The 15,684-nt window shown below is 39.5% G+C and overlaps 2 pseudogenes; both read right to left on the bottom strand.

The window, feature by feature from the left end:
- Nucleotides 1-4,420: 4,420 nt before the first annotated feature.
- On the bottom strand, nt 4,421-9,326 carry LOC102490063 (HIG1 domain family member 1A, mitochondrial pseudogene; annotated as a pseudogene).
- Nucleotides 9,327-11,239: 1,913 nt separating this feature from the next.
- Nucleotides 11,240-15,026, bottom strand: LOC102489655 (proteasome assembly chaperone 4 pseudogene; annotated as a pseudogene).
- Between the last annotated feature and the right edge of the window lie 658 nt (nt 15,027-15,684).

The raw sequence follows: 15,684 nt of genomic DNA, 5'->3' as shown, positions 1-15,684 counted from the left end.
CTTCAAGTCAATTTATTGAAAAAGTCAAAGTACATATTATAGAGAGAAATAGTATAGCATTCCCACATGGTTTCTCAGGCTATGTCTGTGATCTTCTGGTTGAAATAGCTGAGTCCCACATGGTTGACCACACAGTTTGAGAAACGTGTCAGGCATGTATGTGCATTCCCCAAAAGAGGGAGAAACAGAGAAGAAGGCAGCATGACTATTCCCCATGGGGGTTGCTTTCTCCTTTCCCTCCTTCTCTATCTCTTGTCTCTCTATTGAGAGATGCATCCTTTAGCCAAAAGAAAAAAAAAAAAAAACAAAACTGAGGGTGCTCTGTCATCTCGTTGCATACTGAAAACAAAATAAAAAATATCTGTTATGTGCCATAGCTTTCAATATTTGTATATCAGAATTTTTAATAAATTGGAAACTTCTCACTTAGGTAATGTGAATATACATTTTTAAATGGACATGTTCCATTATGTTGTTATAAGTATTTCAAAAAATTTTGACTGCAAACAAGTAGTTCAATATGCATGATAATATTGCCTGCCAGAGGACATTGGACTATTTTTGGAGGTGCTTTTGTTTCCTAACTGGAGGTTGGAAGGTGCTACTAGCATTTAGTTCATAGACATAGGGATGCTGCCAAATAGCCTACAGTACACATAGCCCTTAATGGTATATGAGATTTATACATATGTGTTTTATCTTTTTCTCTTTAAGAAATTTTTGCCATAGGGATTGTGTGCTTGCCAGAGAGACAGCAAGAAATCACCTTCTGGGGGAATGGCCATGCCACCATGCCACCATGTCTTCTCTTTAATTCTCAGGATTTTAGACATGCACGCACATATGCCTGGCCTGAGTTTCAAGGCACTGGGTTCAGGATTTGAACTATGGTTGACCACCTGGGAGTCTAGTATCTTAACTACTACACCACCTTCTGGCCCTCATACATGTGTTTTTGTTTTTGTTTTTCTGTTAAGACATTTTTTTGTGTTAAGACATTTCCTTATTGGAACCCCACATAACTGTAGGTAGGCAATTAAGCTTTTTAAATAGTCTAAATTACATTAGGTTTTTCCAAATTAGCTGATTCTCTAGCCTATTTATATCTTGTAAATTGGTTATCTAAAATATTTTACTGCATTTTTCCTACTCAAGGACAGTGTATGTAAATTTGTATAACCATTATTAATGAACTATCAATATTTTATGACTAATTTTTTGAAGTTTTATAGCTAACTGTAGGTATAATAGAAATATTTATGTTGTAGTGCACAAGCTAAGGATTAAATTATTAACAGCTTAAGACTAAATTAATTTAAACAGCAGTGAATGTTAGCATTCTTTTCATTCTATTCTGTGAAAACATTTCTGGAAGGAAAATAGAGAAGAAACTGGGGAGAGCAGAGATCTTCTATGCCAAACCCTCCCTTTGTACTTGATGTTAGAAATAAATTCCTACTCCACTGACATGTTTTCCATGTCTTTAAATAGAATTGTTATTATATTTGTTTGAGTACATCTAGTAAGTCCTGTATTACCTAAGAAATGTCTACATTGGTATTTCCACCAATGGAGTACTGCTAATGAGGCAACATGGTGAACCTTGGTTCTGCTTTTGAGTTTTATGAACCTCTGGATTTTGTTTGTTTTTGTTTCATATTCAGAAAGGGAGCTAATAGAACTTTCCTAAAGGAATTAGTGTGAGTAGTAAATTAGATAACTAAAGTACTTTGGATATTAGCTGGTGATTGTTAAATGATATATAATCTATAAATATAGTGATGGTTATGACACAATTACTTAAGTTGGTACAAGGTGATGAAAGCATTGTTTGGTTTCATAAGAGCCATCTTTCACTTTTAAAAAAGTCTTGATTTGGTTTTGTCACCAAGTTGTACTCAGAGTTACTCAAAGATTTATCTTGGTTGAGATTTTCATTATTAGGTAAAATCAATCCTTGAGTGCTCTTTTTAGGCTGAACGTGTGACTCAGCTTTGTCCAGTGACATACTAGGAATCTGTCTTGTCTGAGAAAGTTACCACAAAGAAAATGAAAGCACCACAAAGAAAATGAAAGCCTTTGAAAAAGTGAATTTTCTACTTCAGAATACAGGGCTGGTTTGTTTGTTGGTTTGTTTGAAATAACAGAAGTTGTGAGTTTCTGTTTCTTAAAGGAGATGGCATCCTGACTGTCACACATTAATTTTTTTTTTAAGGTTTTTGCCATAGGGTTGTGTGCTCACCAGAGAGAAACAGAGACAGAGGGAAAGTGAAAAATCATCCCCAAGGGGATGTCCACATGTTACTTTTCATGACTTGCTCACTTCAGAAATACTGCATACTGCAATTACAGTGTAGAGCTTCTAGTTGTCAGAAATTGCATCCTCGACAGTTATTTCGTCTTTTCACACAAAGCACTAAAAAAGTTTTTATTATTATTTTTTTGTTTTAAGTAAGTGTGTTTGAATATTGGTAAGCTTAGAACATCATCCTTGCAACATAACATGGTGGAGAAAGAGAAGGAAAGTGAGATATTACCCCCTACGAGAGATACCCATGCCACAGGTCCTTCTCCATTACCCTCCTGGGATTCTGGGCATTCACGTACAGACACTTGGTATGTTTTTCAGGCTGCTGGGTCCAGGACTTGAACCACAGAGGTGGCCACGTGGAATCTAGCACCTTTGCCATGCCACCTGTTGGCCCAAGGTGCTGACAGGGTTATTATGGCAAAGGTTTTCTTTCTGGGTTGCAGATAACTGTGTTTCTGCTGTGTCCTCGTGTGGTATTTCTACTGTGTTCCTGGGGAAAAAGAAACAGCTCTCAGTTTTTTTGTTTTTGTTTTTCTCCTATAGCCTTTTTTTAAAAAAAATTATTTATTTTAATTGAATTTTGTCACGTCTTTATACTATACATTTATCTTTCAAGCACAAATGCCATGCATGTCAGGCAAGGCAAGGATATTAATATATACATTATCATCAGCAAATAGCTTCTCATTTTTTGTCAGTTAAGAATACTTTTACCCATTTTTTCCCTTTCCCTTTCCTCCCTTCTATACATTTTTTTATGCATTTTATTGATTCACAAAAGGCTTCTCATTTTTTGTCAGTTAAGAATACTTTCACCTGTTTTTCCCTTTCCCTTTCCTCCCTTCCATACTAATTACACATTTTATTGATTCACAAAAGATTTTTTTTATGTTCACTAACTTTAATACCATGTTATCACCATGGAATGTAAATTCAGATTAGACAAGAGAATTTCACAAGTCCAATAAAGCATCCTTGGTATATCAAAGTTTGTATATAATGTTAGACCAACCAGCTTGCTTATAAATCATTAATCACTTTCATTATTGGTAATCTGTTTAGTTTTACAGAGAAAATAAATATACTGCACACATTTAAAAAGTGTTCTCCATTTAGCTTTGTGTTAATACTTAAAATACATATTTCTAGTCCAAGATGACATTTAAAAATTATTCTAATCTAACACTGGCAAAAATACTATTCTGCAATTACAAAAGAGCTAAACTGGAATCTAGAATTAACTTATTCTCATGTTTACAAGTGTGATTATGAAAAAAATACTACTCTGCAGCCCCATCGCAAGCTTTCTAGTGTGTTTGGTTTAAACACATGTACATGTCAGTTAAAAAAAGTCTTTACAAGTTATAATCCATGTACTTTTTCAAAACAGTTCTCCAAGAGCAACCAGCCCTAAAACCTGAAATACTCAACCAATCCACAAAGCACATGAAAAAATGCTAAATTAACTGGATAAACAAGACTCCTAGATAACACCCAAAGCAGGAGGTATTCTGCAGCAAAGTGGGAGTACTTCAAGGTTAGTTTCTAATCTTTAGAACTAGTTTCATCAAAAGGGTTTAAGAAGGTGGAGATTTTGGGACCAGCAATTAGCGTAATGGCTATGTTGCTGAACTCCCATGTAGCCGACTGTGGGTCGATTATACATTCAATCACATTATTATTTGGCTTATAAAATGGATATTTCAACAGGTGAACATTTCTCCCTAGTACAGTTGATAAAACTATAAAATATTCAATAGATAAGTACTCTGCAGCAAACCGGGCGGACTTCAAGGTTCTTCTGTACTCTTCTTTAGAACTAGTTTCCCCCCCCCCCAAAAAAAAGGTGGAGATTTTAACACTACAGAGTACATTTGGGTGACAGGTTTCTTTTGTGTTAACCTGACTTTCCTTAGTGATCTAGCTAGAGAACTAGTCATTAATCATTTTGGTCAACAGGCAAATCAAGTCTGAGATAGGAAGCTGGTATTCAAAATAAATTATCCAAACCCATCAAATGATTTGGTTTTGACACAAGCATATAACCTCAATATGAGATGTGTAATTCAAGCAAGCACATCTGACGAGACCAAGAAGGCATCTCCTCTTCTAATGTTTAGGTTTTGCCCAGAATTCCCGATACATGGAGTAGCCCATACCAAAAGTCATTGCTCCCAAAACAAAGCCTTGAGCTGCCACACACATGTGGATCAGGTGGACGGACATTTTAGTATTTCTCCGGCTCTTCAATTTGTATAGTCCATATACAACAATTGCTGCAAAACCTGCCATTCCAGTGGGGACAAATGGTGCCTATTTAGCTTTTCCGGTAAGTTTGGATCCCTGATCTTCATCATATTGAAAGAGAAACATCATTGTTGGTTGACAAGGTGACTGAAGAATCCTCTGGAGAGATCCTATTAGGTTCGGTGTGACAGAACCCCGCACACTCCCACTGGCTTCTCCACAAAAGATCTTAATGTATGGACAAACTTAGAATCTAATGACAAGTGCACTGTAATTTTCTGAAACAATTTTTTTTCCCTCTCCATTCCCCCTTTTACAAAGAGAGGTATAAACTAACATTTGGCAAAAAAAAAAAAAAAGAAAGAAAAGAAAGAAAAAAAAATGCTCTATTATTTGCACAAAGCCCCATAAGAATTCAATTTCTGATGCAAGGTAACAGATACTTTTGTACTATTGAACTTACACAAATAACCATTCTGCCACAAAATAAGAAGGCTCACAGATATTTTCCAATTTCAGAGGGGTCAGGAAGGGAAAAAAAGTTTATGTTTCAATTTAAAAAATTAACAAATTGCTTAACCCAACTACTCAAAACAAAAATCCTTAAATTTGGAAGACAAAGGATAGAAGAAAATCAGTAACATTTTAGGAAAAAAGTCATAGAATTCTGTTTCGCCTGTTCAGTCTCATGTAATTGTTGAATTTGCAGTGTTACTATGGTCTGAACTTTCTATTAATATTCAACATTATTATTTATACTTCAGAACTTGTCCCTACCATTATAAGTTGACCTTTCTTCTGGTCATTTTTTGTTCTCTTATTTTCTGTCTTTAGTTTTCCTTGTATAGTATTCCCTTCAGAACTTCTCAAAGAGCTGGAGTGGTGATAGTAAATTCTTTCAGGTTTTGTTCATCTGAAAATGTTTTTATCTTTTCTTCCCACATGAAGGGTAATCTTGCCAGATCCAGTACTTTTGGTTGAAATTGGTTTTCACTTAACACTTTGAATATATTTTCCTATTCTTTCCTTGCTTGCATTGTTTCCGATGAGAGATCCGATGGGATATCCTTTGAAAGTAACTCGATGTTTTTCTCTTGCCAATTTTTGTGTCTTTGTCTGTGGTTTTGGTCAATCTGGTTCTGATGTACTCTGGAGATGATCTTCTTAGGTTGATTCTGTGTGGGGTCTCTTGTATATCATGGGTCTAGATATATGATAGCCTCTCTAGGTTTGGCAAGTTTTCTTCCAGAAAGAATTTCATCGAATAGAGTATCAATGCCCTGATTAGTCTCTTCACCTTCTGGGATATTGATTATCTGGAATGTTTGGGTGTCTAATTGTATCTAATATTACTTGTAATATTACTCTCATTTTGGGAGGGTTATTTTCTTAGGCTTTTCTGGTATTTCTAGGTCAGCGGTTCTATCTTCTATATCTGAGGTTCAGTCTTTAGCATGATCTAATCTGCTTTTAATACTTTGAAGGGAAGTTTTGATTTTCTGTTTTATAGCCTTCATCTCTAACAATTCTGTTTGATTCTTTTTTATGTTCTTCTTTCTGATCATGAAAGAACTTCCTTGCCTCCTAGAACTCATTGTCTCTTTTCTCCTGCATCTTTTGGAGTTCATTGTCTCTTCTCTTGCATATCTATTAGCTTGTCACTGTGAATATCTTAAAATCTTTATCTGACATTTCCTGGAGTTCCATTTTACTGTTTATGGATGATGAAGGACTGTTCTTTCCCCTTGGATAAGAAATATTTTCTTGATTTCCCATATTTCTTGTGCCTCCCTGGTGGTGGTTTCTGGTTATTTGATGGATTATACATTACTTCCTACCTTATTGGAGTTAAATCCTAGAGTTCAGAGAGGCATGTGGAAGGAGATGGCTGCAATTTTTTTGCAGTACTGTTTCCCTGATTCTCACCAAGCAACCTGCACTTTTTTCAATGGAGCTGGATATTACAAAGGCCTCACAGTTTCAAGGCAGTAGGGGCACATGGGCTGAGCTGTGGGGTTTAAAGTATTCAGATGTTTCGCTACTGTGCGCCTAGACCTTCTTAGACACTCAGTGCATGGAAGGTGAGAAGCAAGGTAAGAAAGTCAGGTAAAAGAAAGGAAACGGAAAATTTTTATTTAAAAGAAGGCAAAAAAGTCAGGACAAGAAAAGGGCAGGAAAAGGCCACCTCAGATGCACATGGATTCTGAAATTAAAAGGAGAGGTCAGAGGCAAGAGACAGTACCTACAAGATTCAAACAAACAAACAAAACATATATAAGAGAAAAATTTGAGAGAAAGGGAGAGGCAGGGAGACAGAAGACAAGAGACCACCCTACCTGGCTTTTTGCTGGGTTTTGGGCAAGAAGGAGGGATTTGGGGCAGAGGCTTTTTCTGATTAAACGAGTGGGGAAAACCCACCTCAGATGCACATGGAATCTGGCTTATTGTTGGGTGTTAGGCTGGAAGCGCTCTTGTTTCTTGCTCTTATGGAAACCACAGTACTGTAGGAGTAGTGCCTCATCCATTTAACCTCAAGCACCTGCTTAGAGTCCCTGTGTCCAAATGCAGTCTCACTGGAGATTAGTTTTAACACACGAATTTGGGGAAGAAAACTCAGTCCAAAAAGCCCCATTGATTTAAGAAGTACTTTTCACTATCTACTAAATTATTATTTAGAGTGGCTCTTGTTTTTCTCTTGTTTTTGTTTGCCCAACATTCCTTCCTCATATTATTCTAGTAACAGGAAAGCTGTGTGGCTATAGAACATCACGTGACCCCTTTAGGCCAACCATAAGTTTTCATGTCCAGACCTGAATGGTGAGTGAGCCTTCCAAGGTAGGGAGTGGATCTCCTGTGACTTGTCTGTGTAGGATTGGAGGTGCTCACAGTATCAGGAGTCTGTAGGGTGGAAAGGCTGTGAGCATGTGTCCTGGTAGCCTACAGTCTTGGTAGTCTGGACTCTGTGAGGTCCACACTACATGCCTCTTTTTGTGTTACTGAATGTCAAGTGTAATTTTTTTCCTTTCATTTTCTTTGCTTACACTGTTTTGAGATGGAGTACTCCTATTTGTAATTGAGTTCTGGATGAATTATTTGGCTTGTGTGTCACCTATTTGCACTGAACTATTAGCATATACTTGTGCATGAATATGATAATATCCAAAACTATAACATCTTTAAATTACTTTGTAAATTTTTTGTTTGTTTTCACCCCTCATATTGATAGTTTTTTTTTTAATCTGTGACTTCCTTTTTATATCCACAAAGCCCTTACTGCATTCTGATTGGATTTGCATTTATCTTAGACCCAGGCTAATTCTCAGGATGATCACTTCACTTATGTGTCCTGGGTCATTCCTAGGAAACCAGGCTACAAACACCATGATAGGTTCTAGCTGTAGATCATCCCTACTTTCTATGCTGGAGAGAGGCATGCATGTCATCCCTGCCTTCTCCATTGCTGCCCACTGGGGATGGCCTTACTGGTCCTGGTCATACTCCCTGACCATCTCTCAAATGCTAATCATGAGATGAAGACCATGAATACTAGGGTAAATACAAATTTAAGGTAAAATATGGTTATGTGTATTTGGTGGGAAAACTAATTAAAATAAATCTAAAAGTAGCTATACCTATTCTAAAGTTGATATTATGGCAACTGGCAGTTTTGAGCAATATTTATAGTAATAAACATTGAATCTGTCAGGATAATACAACACAGGGTGAATAGTCAAGTCCTAAAAACAGCTTAAGCATATGTTAAGAAGAAAAAATGAATCAGATGCAGAGAGATCCATGATGACAGAGGGAGATGCACTCATTCCTCCCTTGGGTTCACAACGTGAGTTACAGAAAACTTAGGTAAGAAAAACAAACAAACAAACAAAAAACAGAAACCAGTATTCCATCTGCTGCACTCAGCAGAAAATTTACAGGGCCTGTCCATCTTTCAGATTTAATGGTAAATCCAGCTTGAAACCTTTTGCCTTCTCAGGAGCCTCCTGAATTTTGTGTTGACACTTCTCAGTGACCCTGGAGCCTAGAAGCAGAAGGAGACCAAGGGTCCAAAAGGTGGCAGGATTGGGTGAGAGAAGGAATGCAGGGGGTGCCTGACTGGAGCTGGAGTCACTGAGAGTTAAGCCACTACACAACCTCCTTTCCGGATTCTAGTTGAGTCCACTAGTCCTAGATGTGAGATCGAGGTGATAGAGGGAGAGGATAGGGGTGATGTTACCCTTGTGCTGGCAGCTGAGATTGGAGGAGCAGTGACTATCTCTGCATACTTTTTAAAAGAATTATTTATTTGATTTTATTTATTATTGTTATAGTTTGTGGGACCAGTAGACAGCATGATGGTTATATCGCTGGACTCCCATGTAGTCAACTGCAATTTGAGTCCTGGATCTGGAGACTCAAAACTCTCCCTGGGCACATGTGCATATGTTCCCAAGATTCCAAGAGGAGAATGAAGAAGGAATTTCTTGTTTTCTGTCTCTTGTCTGTCTCTGGTGAGTTCATGCACCATATAGCAAAAATCTCTAAAAAAAAAAATTAAAGTTTGCTATAAGGCACATTTACTCACCAGAGAGAGACAGACAGGAAAAGCAAGAAAACAAGCCACCAGGTCAAGGACTTGAACCCCAGCACCTTACCGGCCTTACCGGTCCTGGTCATAAGGTGTGGGAGTCCAGCACCTTAACCACCATACCACCTGCCAGCCCTTGTCCACATATTTTTGCCATGGGTCCAGGTTACCAGCCTGATCCATGTCCTGATAGCAGTTTTGGTATAACCAGGACAGCCCAGCAGGTTCAGGGACCTCTTGGATTGAATGAACACTCATTGATTTGTTTCTTGCTGTGATTTAAAGGAAAAAACCTTTTCTTTTTTTGTGCCCAAACATGGCCACAATATCCTCTGGAAAGTGGGGAGAAGTATAAATTATAATACTATCCTACAATTAGAGTTATTCTATAAATGAAACAGTGAATTGATTTAAATGCCCTATGTTCAAACTTTTTGAACTCTTCATAATAATCTGACTCTATGTTCTACTTGACAAATAGATCCTTCTATTTTTTTTTTTTTTTTTTTTTTTTTTTTACTGACAGAAAGGCACCCTTCACAAGTTGCACCTACATTTCCCTCTCAACCCAGCTCCTCCCTCTGCACCACTACTCAAAGCTTCTGATACGCAGGCTTCTGATACTCAGATACTGTCAACAGAAAATAACCAACTCTGTAAAAAATCATAATTAATGTGGTTTATTTCTAAGCAGAATATGAGTGACCTAGGCCTGGAGAGGAGGCAAAACATGCCTTCCTTGGGGTGATCAGCTACGGTTCCTTTTATTTTATTCTGAGAGCAAGAGACAGAGTTTGGAATTTAGTGAAGAGTTTTTCCATTGGTCTGGCTCAAAAAGGCGAGACATGTAGAACCAGGAGCTTGTAGGTTATAGGTGGGTTTACAGTTTTTAGGTTGGTGATTGGAAAAGAAAGGTCGCTGAGATCAGAAAAGAATGTACTTTAACAGAGATATAGAGGTTTAATATACATTACAAAGATACTATTACCAGTGGGTCAAAATGGTCTGCTAAAGTTTGTGGGCATGACTCCCTCCAGGCCCTCTGGGAAGGATTTTGGAAAACAGAAAAAAGCAGTCAGACTTCTGTCCTCAATACAATCTGAAAAATTCCTAGTTCTCTTTTTCTACTTTCTGTTCGTACCTGCCCTCCACACATACCCAGGGCAATTAATCTCTCAGGACCCCCTCCCTTCTTCTTGGGAGCTTTGGTTTTGTTGTTGCTGTTGTTTTTTCTTTTCCTCTCTCCTTCAATAAACTCCCCACTTTGCTATACCTGCTCTCTGTGTCTGTGTCTCTAAATCTTTCTGAGTGTGGGACAAGAACCCATGTCTCACTGCAAGTGCTGGGCCCAAATATCCCTGCACCTCCACATTCCTGTGTTAATTCCATTTTGGTTCTATACCCTATTTGATTTTTAGGGTCCCTGTCTTCTGTCTCATTCTCAGATATAAAAAGGATCAGCATCAGAAATTTGAAACTGTAGTACTGTTAGCCTAGATAGTACATCAGAAAACACTAGAATAACTACAATCAATTCTGTGAATCTAATGGATGTCCCAACTGTAGAGCAGAATGTAATGAGTTTGGAGACATTTTACATAGTAAGATCATTTGTGCTACGGCTGAGAGTTTTCCAACAGAAGTCCTGTAAGGATGATTTAAGAAAAACTGTGATAAAATAACACAATTTAACCACATGAGACAAGGAAGAAATGCTCTGGTATTGAAGACTGCGGGACACACTGTTGACATAGTTACACTATATGGTGGTGATCAGGCCCAGAACTCACAGCAGGACACAGATCCTCCTCTCAGCTCACAAAGAATTAGAGATGTGGACACAGGGCTGTGACAGTAAAGCAGAGAGTTTATTGAAGGGGAGAAGGAAGAACTGAAGTGAGGGGTGTTTACCTGGGTCATGATCTTGTAGTCATGAGACCATATGAAATGGCAGCCAAATAGGAACTGGTTTGTTCAGAGGCTGTTAATTTTGGAAAAAGGTCACTATCTCATTTAACTTTTTTTTTTTTCAAATTCAATCCATTTATTGAAATGTATATCACACATAATTACAAATTCTCATTTCTGCCACTCAGCTAGAATTTTTCCGGAAAAGCCTCCATCTCTTCCTTGATCCCGTTCACTACAAGTAACGTGAAGTTACCGTCTGTGTTTTGAAGGTTATAGCTAACAAACACCTGTTTGTTGGTCTTCCTGGCTAGGCGCTGGGCGAGGCCGGTGGACGTCGTGTCCGAAGTGTCTCCGAGGAGGGAGGTGGACACAGAGATGGGGTCGAAGCGGCTGCACATGGCCACGGCGAGGTTGCGCAGGCGCGGCGTGGTCATGTGCAGGAACAGCGAGTCGGTCAGCCGCATGACGTGGAAGGGGACGAGCTGCTCCCACAGCCGCGCCCTGAAGTCGTGCAGGGAGACGTCCCGGCCTGGCCAGCCAGGGCCCACCGTGCGGGTCCGCGCCCCGCAGCAGCCGCAGCCACTTCCTTATTTAACTTTGAGAGCCTGGTGATCCGTATCTTGGAATTCATCCCAGAATCAAAGAGGGTCTCGCCTTTCAGAGTGCTTTGCCCCATTCTGCTCTTGGTGGTGATGCTTTGACATGATCTGCACAGCCTGGGCTGAGTCCTATTGTAAGGGGAGGAATTAGGGTCGAACACAATAGTGGGAGTGGATTTGAATAGTCAGGGGCCATGCAGCACATTGGCTCTCCTCTGGGGTGGGGCTGAGGCCCTGCCCTATCTACTTGTTAACAGGTCTAACTCGTATCTCACTCTGACAAAAGCCACCATGCTGGAATACAGTACATTTCAAACGGCTGTGACACTGATAGTAATGAAAGTGTGGTTAGTTTCAGTGGGAAGTCACCCCTCATTCAATCTCAAAGAACTTATAGGACAGAGTGCTCTGGGAAACAAAAATGTGAAGAAAACTTGAGCCAGAGCTCAGCCCAGATAATACATTTGAAAACACAAACTAGAATAAATTATGTGGACACAATGGATGTACAAATGCCTTGTACCAGAAATTAGACCTGATGATACATCAGAATGCTCACAGAAGAGAGACTCTCCCAATCTGGGGCCTATGGGAAATTCAGGAAATCCTTTTACCAGAAAGCACAACTCATTTAGCATCAGGTGATCCCTTCAGAGAAACCTTATGAACGTTGGGAATGTGAGAAATCCTTTTGTTTAAATTCACACTCTATTCAGCATCCTGGGACTCCAATTGGGGTCAAACTCCATGAATGTAATGAATGTGAGAAAACTTCCTGTCAGAAGTCAAACCTCAATGAACATCTGAGAATTCACATAAAGAAGAAACCTTATAATATCAATGACTTTGGAAAATTTTAGAAGTCAGCCCTCTGAGGACACAAGAGACCAGATACAAGAGATGAAACTCCATCAAAATAGTGAATAAGGGAAAACATTTTTCATGATGGCACAGGTCAAAGAATATCAGAGAATTCACGCAGGAGAGAAGCCCTATGAATGTGTCAAATGTGGAAAACTTTCTCTCATAAGTCAGACTCATTGTACATCAGATAATTCATATGGGGGGGAATCTATAAATGTAGTGATGTTGCAGGATTTTAGCAGAGACAGGGCACTGAGGGTTTCTAGCCGGAAGCAGTGCTTATTTGCACTGGCACTGGCTCTGTGGATTCACATCCCAAGGCTGAGCCCCAATTGCACGGGGCATTACCTCATATATTTTCCATTAATTTTTCTTCACATTTTAGTCCCTTTGTCCCTTATATGGTAACATACATTCTTATTGAGTGGCCTATGTTATAGGATTGTTACAGGGTCTTGCATGTGTACATGGAGTTACAGAGTGGCTATAAAATTACCCACGCGGACATAGATACTGACTATGCCACATCGCCTTTCCTTTGTTCTGGGAAGGCCTTACCACAATGAATGTAGGAGATCTTTTGCCTGAATTTCTGCTCTCAGAGCACATCAAAAACTCACAGGGAAGAAGCCCTGTAAATGTAATGAATGCGGGGAAGCTTTTTTGCTATAGCCTATAGATTTTGGTATTTTTACACAAGTTTTTTTTTTTTTTTCCATGAACAGTCATTGTCTGGCTTTTAAAAAGTTGGGGATGCTGGATCAGCAAGTGGCATGGTGGTTAAGGTGCTGGATCTCACACATCTGACTCCATGGTTAGAATCCCAGATCTAGTAGCTTTGAAAACATGCTAGGCACATGTATCATGCATGCCCCAAATCCTGAGAGAATGGAAGAGAAGGGATTGTAGCATGGCCATCTCTGGGGTGGGGTGGAGGGGGAGATTTCTCACTTTCTCTATTTCTCTCCAGTGAGTGCACATGTCCTATAGCAAAAACCTAAAAACAAAATGTTAGGAGTGTCATTACACACAGCAAAGAAAAGAACAGAGGTTGATCAAAGTTACTATCAGCTTGCTCATTTTTTTAAAAAATTTTCAGAGAGCATGTGCACTCACTAGAGAGAGCGAGAGCCCTCTCCATGGGGTATGTGCACTCACTAGAGAGAGAGAGAACCCCTCCATGGGGTATGTGCACAGTGCAGGCCCTTTCCTCCATTGCTTTTTCTTTTTCTTTTTTTAGAGAGAAATCTTTTGCTATAGGGCACATCCACTCACTGGAGAGACAGAGAGATAGAAAGTGAGACATTTCCCCCACTCTCCCCAGGGAGATGGCCATGCTGCAATGCCTTCTCCATTCTCCTCCTTGGATCTTGATTGGGTACACCTGCATGCACAAGTGCCAGTGTGATTTTTGAAGCTACGGGGTCCAGGTTCAAACTGTGGTTGGCCCTGCGGGAGTCAATCAATGTAACCACTATGCCATCTGCTGGTCCCCCTTTCCTCCATTTCTCCATCCTATCAGAATTTTTGGCATGTACGCACATAGTCCCAGAATGTTCTCAGGCCACTGGGACTGGGATTTGAACCACTGTCAGTTATGTGAAATCCAGTGCTCAATGCATAGTGTTTAACCACTGTGCTATCAATGCAGAAATGTGGGGGTGCAGGGGTGACCAGGTCCAGCACCTGCAGTGGGACACAGGTTATTAACTCATACTCACAAAAAATTAGAGAAGTGTACATGGAGAGGGAATAGCAAGAGGAGTTTATTAAGAGGGGAAAGGAAGAACAGAGTTCCCAAGCAGGGAGTGGGTCCCAGAAAAATGGGTTACAGAGGAAGAATTGGGGTGAGAGTTTTTTATCTGGGTCATAGGAATTTTGTCCCAGATTGTTCTCTTGTATGTGTGTTCCCGTTATGGTGATGGGTCGCATGCTAGATGGGTCCAATTTTTTATCTTAATTTTGGAATGAGTACAGGTATGATGATCTGGAGATTCTTTGTCTAAAAGCTTTAGGTCATTACAAAGATCACTATCAAATCTTCTTGGAATGTGGAGGGGTCTGGAGAAAAGCCTTTGTTTTAGGTCATGCTGTCTCGGTTAATCACCCGTCTGGGACCAGCAGTTGGCATAATGACTATGTCGCTGGACTCCCATGTAGTCCACTGCGGTTCAAGTTCTGGACCCGGTGGCTTAAACTCATGCCGGGTGCATGTGCGTGTGTGCCCAAGATCCTGAGAGGAGAATGGAGGAAAAGGGATTCTGGCATGGCCATCCCTCCTGGGGGGTGATTTCTCGCTTTCTGTCTCTCTGTCTCTGTCTTTCTGGCAAGCGCACATGCCCTATAGCAAAAACCTCTCAAAAAAAAAAAAAAAAAAAGCCATGGCTGCAGAGATGGCTTCCTGACCGACTTGTTCCTCGGTGAGAGTGAACAGCGGTGAGTCAGGAGCATAGCGGGCTGCCTGAGCTCGGTGCCACCTGCATCCGCTTCTTCCGCAAAGAGAGCTCATTCTGTTCATTTTTAAATTAATTTTTGTATCTAGTTTATTTCTTCTGTGGTCTTTATTATTTCTTTCCTTCTACAACTTTTGAGATTAATTTGTTCTTGCTTTTCTAGTTCCGTAAGATGTGTCAGCGGGTTGTTTATTTAAAGGTTTTTTTTTTTTAATGTAGGTATGTATTGTTATAAATGTCCCTCTTATTACTGCTTTTGCTATAGCCTATAGATTTTGGTATGCCATATTTCTGTTTTTGGTTATTTTCAGTAATTTAAAAATTTCTCTCTAAATTTCTGCATTGACTCACCAGTCATTCAGGAGCATGTTATTTAGTTTCCATGTTCTATATTTTCCACAGTCTTCACGTTGATTTTAGATTTATTATGTCATGATTAGAAAAAGATACTTATATTATTATTTTTTAACTATTTATTTTATTTATTATTATTTAAACAGAGGAAGAGTGACGAAGAGTGAAAGTGAGAAAGCAAGGCACCACGTCCAGAACTTGATCCACCGTTGGCCATGTGGGAGTCCAGCTCCTCAACCACCATGACATCTGCTAACCCCCTTAATGTTATTTTTATTTTTGAAATGTCTTTAGGCTTATTTCGTGGCTTAATAAGTGATCTGTACTGGAGAGTGTTTCATGTGCTGATAAGAAGATGGA

This window comes from Tupaia chinensis, unplaced genomic scaffold (assembly GCF_000334495.1).
Source record: "Tupaia chinensis unplaced genomic scaffold, TupChi_1.0 Scaffold146604_1, whole genome shotgun sequence".
Classification (NCBI taxonomy): Eukaryota; Metazoa; Chordata; class Mammalia; order Scandentia; family Tupaiidae; genus Tupaia; species Tupaia belangeri.
Note: the sequence above shows the minus strand (reverse complement) of the source record. Positions and strands in the feature narration are given on the sequence as shown.